This window comes from Heterodontus francisci, chromosome 34 (assembly GCF_036365525.1).
Source record: "Heterodontus francisci isolate sHetFra1 chromosome 34, sHetFra1.hap1, whole genome shotgun sequence".
In the NCBI taxonomy this organism is placed as follows: Eukaryota; Metazoa; Chordata; class Chondrichthyes; order Heterodontiformes; family Heterodontidae; genus Heterodontus; species Heterodontus francisci.
In genome coordinates, this window is record NC_090404.1 from 30,013,210 (window position 1) to 30,020,910 (window position 7,701).

The 7,701-nt window shown below is 44.6% G+C and overlaps 1 non-coding gene across 1 annotated transcript; it reads right to left on the reverse strand.

Annotated features, from left to right (window-relative positions):
* Positions 1-3,314: 3,314 nt before the first annotated feature.
* trnai-uau (transfer RNA isoleucine (anticodon UAU)) lies at positions 3,315-3,409 on the reverse strand. Its single transcript has 2 exons — positions 3,372-3,409; positions 3,315-3,350 (listed from the first exon to the last, which is right to left on the reverse strand). It is a non-coding gene; the product is annotated as a tRNA-Ile (tRNA).
* Between the last annotated feature and the right edge of the window lie 4,292 nt (positions 3,410-7,701).

A 7,701-nucleotide genomic window follows, 5' to 3' on the forward strand; every position in this document is an offset into this window, starting at 1 on the left:
GAGAGTTTCCCCCAGATTCCCCTCATGGAATAGGAGGGTCAGTGTCCAATTGGACAAAATATTGGCTTAAAAACTGGAAACAGCGAATCAAAGGATATGATTATTTATCAGACTGGGGAGTGATATACAGTGGTGTTCCCCAAGGGTCAGTGTTGGGAATATTACTTTTTATATATAAATGACTTGAAAATTGGAATACAGAGTCGAATCTCAAAATTTCCTGACGAAACCAAACTTGGACTTGGAGCAAACTGTGAGCATGATATGAACCACCTGCAACAGGACATAGATAGGCTAGCAAAATGGAGAGGTAGGCGGCAGGTGGAATTTAATACTGACAAGTATGAGGTGATGCATGAGTGAAAGATTAGGGAGAGGCAATCTTGACTTAATGGTACAGTTCTAAAGAGTGTTCAGGAACAGAGGGACATGGGAGTGCAGGTGCAGAGATCTTTGAAGGTGGCAAGACATATTAGAGAGTCATAGAGAGATACAGCACTGAGACAGGGCATTCGAGTCTGTGCTGACCATCAACCACCCATTTATCCTAATCCTACATTATTCCAATGCCCCCTACCACATTACCACCTTCCCTCTGTTCTCTTACCACCTACCGACACTAGGCGCAATTTACAATGGCCAATTTACGTACCAACCTGCAAGTTTTTGGCTGTGGGAGGAAACCGCAGCACGCGGTGGAAATCCACACAGTCACAGGGTGAACTTGCAAACTCCACACAGTCAGTACCCGGAACTAAACCCAGGTCGCTGGTGCTGTGAGGTGACGGTGCTAACCACTGCATCACTGTGCCGCCCCAATCACACTGCGAGAATGGTTAGCAAAGCAAATGGAATCTTGGGCTACATAAATAGAAATACTGCATGCAATTATCGTGAATCTCTATAAAGCTCTGGTTAGGCCCCAACTGAAGTATTGCATCTAGTTCTGGTCACCACATTTGAGGAAAGATGTGAGGGGCCTTGAGAGGGTACAGAGGAGATTTATCAGAATGGTTCCAGGGATGGAGGATTTTAGTTGCAAGGTTAGGTTGGAAGAGCTGGGTTTGTTCTCCTTAGAAGAAAGGAGATTGAGGGGAGTTTTCATAGAATTGTACCAGATTGGTAGGGTGTTGAATGAATACTTCACATCTGTCTTCACCCAAGAGAATGAGGAAATGGATATGGAACTCAGAGAGAGAGACTGTGAGGTTCTTGAGCAAATTGTCATAGGGAGTGACAAGGTATTGGATGCTTTGATAGGCTTAAAAGTGGACAAATCTCCAGGTCCGGACGATTTGTGTTCCAGGATGATGTGGGAGGCGAGGGTGGAGATTGCAGGGGCTCTGACCCAAATTTTTAATTCCTTTCTGGCCACCGGGGGTGTGCCACAGGACTGGAGAACAGCTAATGTGGTCCCATTATTTAAGAAAGGTCCTAGAGATAAGCCAGGGAACTATAGACCAGTGAGTCTCACGTCAGTGGTAGGGAAACTATTGGAGAAAATTCTGAAGGAGACAATCTATCTCCACTTGGAGAGGCAAAATTTGATTATGAATAGTCAGCATGGCTTTGTCAGAGGGAGGTCATGCCTAACAAATTTGATTGAATTTTTTGAGCATGTGACCAGGTGTGTAGATGAGGGTAGTGTAGTTGATGTAGTTTACATGGATTTCAGCAAAGCCTTTGACAAGTTCCCACATGGCAGACTTATCAAGAAAGCAAATGCACATGGGATACAGGGTAACTTGATAAGGTGGATTCAAAATTAGCTTAGCTGTAGGAGACAGAGAGTGATGACAGATGGCTGTTTTAGTGACTGGAAGCCAGTGTCCAGTGGCGTACCACAGGGATCTGTGCTGGGTCTCCTATTGTTTGTCATTTATATAAACGACATAGATGACTATGTGGGGGGTAGGATCAGTAAGTTCGCGGATGACACAAAGATTGGCAGAGTGGTTAACAGTGAGGTGGAGTGTCTTGGGTTACAGGAAGATATAGACAGGATGGTCAAATGGACAGAAAAGTGGCAGATGGAATTTAACCCTAAAAAGTATGAGGTGCTGCACTTTGGAAGGAGTAATGTGACACGGAAGTATTCACTGAATGGCCTGACACTGGGAAGTTCCGAGGAACAAAAGGACCTTGGTGTGTTTGTCCATAGATCCCTGAAGGCAGAAGGGCAGGTTAATAGGGTGGTGAAAAAGGCATATGGGACACTTGCCTTTATCAATTGAGGCATAGATTACAAAAGCAGGGAGGTCATGTTGGAGTTGTATAGAACTTTGGTAAGGCCACAGCTGGAGTACTGTGTGCAATTCTGGTCACCACATTATAGGAAGGATGTGATTGCATTGGAGGGGGTACCGAGTCGATTCACCGGGATGGTGCCTGGGATGGAACATTTAAGCTATGAAGAGAGGTTGGATAGGCTTGGGTTGTTTTCGCTGGAGCAGAGAAGACTGAGGGGTGACCTGATCGAGGGGTACAAGATTATGAGGGGCATGGACAGGGTGGATAGGGAGCAGCTGTTCCCCTTAGTTGAAGGGTCAGTTACGAGGGGACACAAGTTTAAGGTGAGGGGCAGGAGGTTTAAGGGGGATTTGAGGAAGAACCATTTTACCCAGAGGGTGGTGATGGTCTGGAATGCCCTGCCTGGGAGGGTGGTAGAGGCAGGTTGCCTCACATCCTTTAAAAAGCACTTGGATGAGTACTTGGCACGTCATAACATTCAAGGCTATGGGCCAAGTGCTGGCAAATGGGATTAGGTAGACAGGTCAGGTGTCTTTAATGCATCGGTGCAGACTCGATGGGCTAAACGGCCTCTTCTGTGCTGTATTATTCTGTGATTCTGTGATTATGACAGGCAAAGAAACAGTTAGACAAGGAAAATGGGTTCCCATTAACAAATGATACAAGGAGACAGATTGCACGTTCTGGGAGAAGAAAATGATGCAGGGGCAATAAGGGGAAACACTTTTTTGTTGCATTTCTGGTAGTAATGACCTGGATTTCACTTCCCACTAGGTTGGCGAAAGCAGAAACGATCAATTACTTCGAGAGGAAGTCTGAGAAAGATAGACTGGCTGGGCTACGGGCATCAAGCCTGACTGCATCGTTCCGTGCAGAGCTGGCCAGGACCCCTTCTGTGCTGTAAATGATGATGAAATTCAGCAGTGCACTCACCACAAGTGGCTCTTGATCCTGTGATTTTACCTCACAATTATTCTTCTTTTCACTTCTGATGGTCAGACTCAAGGAACACATCACCCTCCACTGCTGAGTAGTGTCACATTGCTCCAGATGTTAAAAGCTGATGCTCCAGGTGAGGCTCGAACTCACAACCTCGGCATAGCTCGTTGTTTGTACTGCTGTATAAGTACCACGCGCTCACCAATTGCGCCACTGGAGCCACATGCACTTAGCTGCAGCACAGGGAACTACAGGCAAGTTAGCCTAACATCAGTCGTCGGGAAAATGCCGTTATCCATGATGAAGGAAGTCTTAACAAGCACCTAGAAACTCATCGTCTGATCAAACAAAGTCAACGTGGTTTTACGAAAGAGAAATCTTGCTTGGCAAATTTATTGCAGAATTCTGAGGATGTAACTGAACGGGTAGCTAAAGGAGAAACAGGAAATATAGTATAGTTGGATTTCCAAAAGGCATTCAGTCAGATGCCACAGAAGATTAATGCACTAGATAAAGGCTCATGGTCTTGGGGTAATATTATCATGCATAGAGGATTGGTTAATGGACAGAATGCAAAGATTAGGGGAAAATGGAGAATTTTCAAGTTGGAAGGCCGTAACTAGTGGAGTGCCTCAAGGATCAGTGCCGAGACCTCCGCTATTGTCGATACTGAGAGTGCAGTGGAAACACATTCAGTCCTGCGTTGTCGAGAGAATTGATCCTCACCATCATAGATTTCAGCCTTTAGACAATTCAGTTAAATCCACATGATAACAAGAGACGGGTGAAGGCACTGGATACAGAAATACTATGGGCCCTGGCAAAATCCCAGATGTCATATTGAAGACCTGTGCTCCAGAACTAGCCGTGCCCTGAGACAAGCTGTTCCAGTAAAGCTACAATACAGACATCTACCCGACAATGTGGAAAATGGCTCAGGTATGTCCTGTCCATAAATATCGGGAGGAATCCAATCCGGCCAATCACTGCCCCATCCATCTACTCTCAATAATCAGCAAAGTGAAGGAGTTTGGTTTCCACGAGGGGCACTCAGTTCTAGACTTCATTACAGCCTTGGTCTAAACATGGAAAATAGAGCTGTATTCAAGAGCTGACAGTGACTGCCTTTGACATCAAAGTAACAGCAGATGTAGTATGGTATCAAGCAGTCCAAGAAAAAACTGGAGGCAATGGGAATCAGGGGGAAAAGCTCCACGTGATGAAGTCATACCTAACACAAAGTGAGATGATTGTGGTTGTTGGAGGCCAATCATCTCATTCCCAGTACATTGCTGTATGAGTTACTCAGGGTCGTGTCCTAGGCCCAACCATTTTCAGTTGCTTCATCAATGAACTTCCCTCCATCTTAAGGTCAGAAGTAGGGATGTTCACTGATGATTGCAAAATATCCAGTGCCATGCTCGACTCCTCAGATACTCAAGCAGTCCATGTCCATATTCACAAGATCTAGACTGCATTCAGGCTCTGGCTGATAGACAGGAATTAACATTCACAACGCACAAGTGCCAGACAATTATCATCTCCAACAAGAGAGAATCTAAACATCTCCCCCTGACATTCAATGACATTATCATCACTGAATCCCCCACCATCAACATCCTGGGGATCAGCCCTGTCCAGTAACCTGGAACAGCGATATACATACTGTAGCTGCAAGAGTGGGTCAGGGGCTGGAAATACTGCAATTCATCTTCAAACAACCCAAAGCAGGTCTACCATCTACAAGGCAGAAGTCAGGAGTGTGATGGAATAATCTCCACTTGCCTGCATGGGTTTAGCCTGAGCAACACTCAAGAAGTTCAACACCATCCAAGACAAAGCAACCCGTTTCATCACCACCCTACACACCATCTTATACATTCACTTGCTCCACAGCGCTGCACAGGGGCAGCAGTTTGTCTCAAATACAAAATGTATTGCAGCAACTCACCAATGCTCCTTTCACAACTCCTTCCAAACCCGCAACCAGTATCACCTAGAAGGACAAGAGCAGTAGATGCATACGAACAGCGCCACCTGCATGTTTCCCTCCAAGTCACACAACATCCTGACTTGGAACTATATTGCTGGGTCAAAATGCTGAAATTCTCCCTAACAGAACTGTGCGTGTGCCTCATTATATGGTCTTCAGCAGTTCAAGAAGGCAGCTCACCACCACCTTCCCAAGCGCAATTAGGGATGGGCAGTGAATGTCGGCATTGCCAGGGACCCTCATATCCCAAGAAAGAATCAGAAAAATAATGGATCTGGATAAAAATAGAATTGAGAAATACACAGAAAAGGTGGACATGTTAGACCAGATGACTTTCACTTGAAGAGAGCTGGCAAAGAAAAAAAGGGCCGAAGGACTTCCTTCTGTACTGTAACAATTTTATGATCTATTCTATTCTGTTATAAAAAGCAGAGGTTTTACTCCAACTCCACAATATGCTGGTTAGTCCACACCTGGAATACTGTGTATAGTTTTGGTCTCAGAACATTATAAAGGATACACATTGGCCTTGGAAACGGGGCAGTGAAAATTCACCAGAATGTAGCCAAGGTTCTAATGGTTAAATTGTGAGGTGTGATTAATTAAAGTAGGCTTAGAATCCTTGGAATGTAAAAAGTAATGGGTGATTTGATTGAGTATTTTAGGAATAGAAAATGAATAAGTAGGGTAAATAGAGAGAAACTTCCTTTTTATCTTGGCAGAAGGATTGGGGAGAGGCAATATAGACTTAATGTCATAGTTCTAAAGAGTGTGCAGGAACAGAGGGACCTGAGAGTGCAGGTGCATAGATCTTTGAAGGTGGCAAGACATATTGAGAGAATTGTCAGCAAAGCCTATGGAATCTTGGGCAACATAAATAGAAATACTGAGTACAATTATTGTGAATCGATATAAAGCTCTTGTTAGGCCCCAACTGAAGTATTGCGTCTAGTTCTGGTCACCACATTTGAGGAAAGATGTGAGGGGCCTTAAGAGGGCACAGAGGAGATTGATCAGTATGGTTCCATGCATGGAGGATTTTAGTTACAAGGTTATGTTGGGAGAGCTGGGTTTGTTTTCCTTAGAGGAAATGAGATTGAGGGGAGATTTAATGGAAACGTAGCAGATTATGACAGGCAAGGAAAAAGTTAGACAAGGAAAACCGATTCCCTTTAGCAAATGATACATGGAGTAGAGGACACAGATTGCAAGTTCTGGGGCAATATGATGCAAGGGCAATATGAGGAAACACTTTCTGGTTACATCACAGGTGATAATGGCCTGGAATTCGCTGCCCACAAGGTTGGTGAAAGCAGAAACGATCAACGACTTCAAGAGACAAAAACAAGAAATGCTGGAATCACTCAGCAGGTCTGGCAGCATCTGTGGAAAGAGAAGCAGAGTTAACGTTTCGGGTCAGTGAGTTCCGAAGAAGGGTCACTGACCCGAAACGTTAACTCTGCTTCTCTTTCCACAGATGCTGCCAGACCTGCTGAGTGATTCCAGCATTTCTTGTTTTTGTTTCAGATTTCCAGCATCCGCAGTATTTTGCTTTTATTTTAACGACTTCAAGAGGACGTCTGAGAAAGATGGACTGGCTGGGCTCCGGGATCGAGCCTGACTGCATAGTTCTGTACAGAGCTGGCATGGACTCCTTCTGTGCTGTAAATGATGATGAAGTTTAGCAGTGCACTCAACGCAAGTGGCTCCTGTTCCCATGACGTTACCTCACAATTATTTTTCTTTTCTGCTCTGATGGCCAGCTCAGACTCACTAAACACAGTGCTCTCTACTGCTGAGCTGTTTCACATTGCTCCAAATCTCCAAAAGCATGCTCCAGGTGAGGCTGGAACTCACAACCTCGGTATTGCTCGCGAATTGTACTGCTGTTTCACTACCATGCGTGCAACAATTGCGCCACTGGAGCTGCAAAAAGTTGATGAGAGCACGGGAAACTGTCGGCAAGTTAGCCTAACATCAGTAGTATGGAAACTGATGCAAGCTGTGATGAAGGGAGTCTTAACAAGCTCTTAGAAACTCATAGTCTGATCAAACAAAGTCAACGTGGTTTTACGAAAAAGAAATCTTGCTTGACAAATTTATTACAGAATTCTGAGGATGTAACTGGACGGGTAGATAAAGGAGAAACAGGAAATATAGTATAGTTGGATTTCCAAAAGGCATTCAGTCAGATGCCACAGAAGATTAATGCACTAGATAAAGGCTGATGGAATTGCTGTAATATTAGCATGCATAGAGGATTGGTTAATGGACAGAAAGCAAATGTTAGGGAAAATGGAGCATTTTCAAGTTGGAAGGCCATAACTAGTGGAGTGCCTCAAGGATCAGTGCCGAGACCTCCGCTATTGTCGATACTGAGAGTGCAGTGGAAACACATTCAGTCCTGCGTTGTCGAGAGAATTGATCCTCACCATCATAGATTTCAGCCTTTAGACAATTCAATTAAATCCACGTGATATCAAGAGACGGGTGAAGGCACTGGATACAGATATACAATG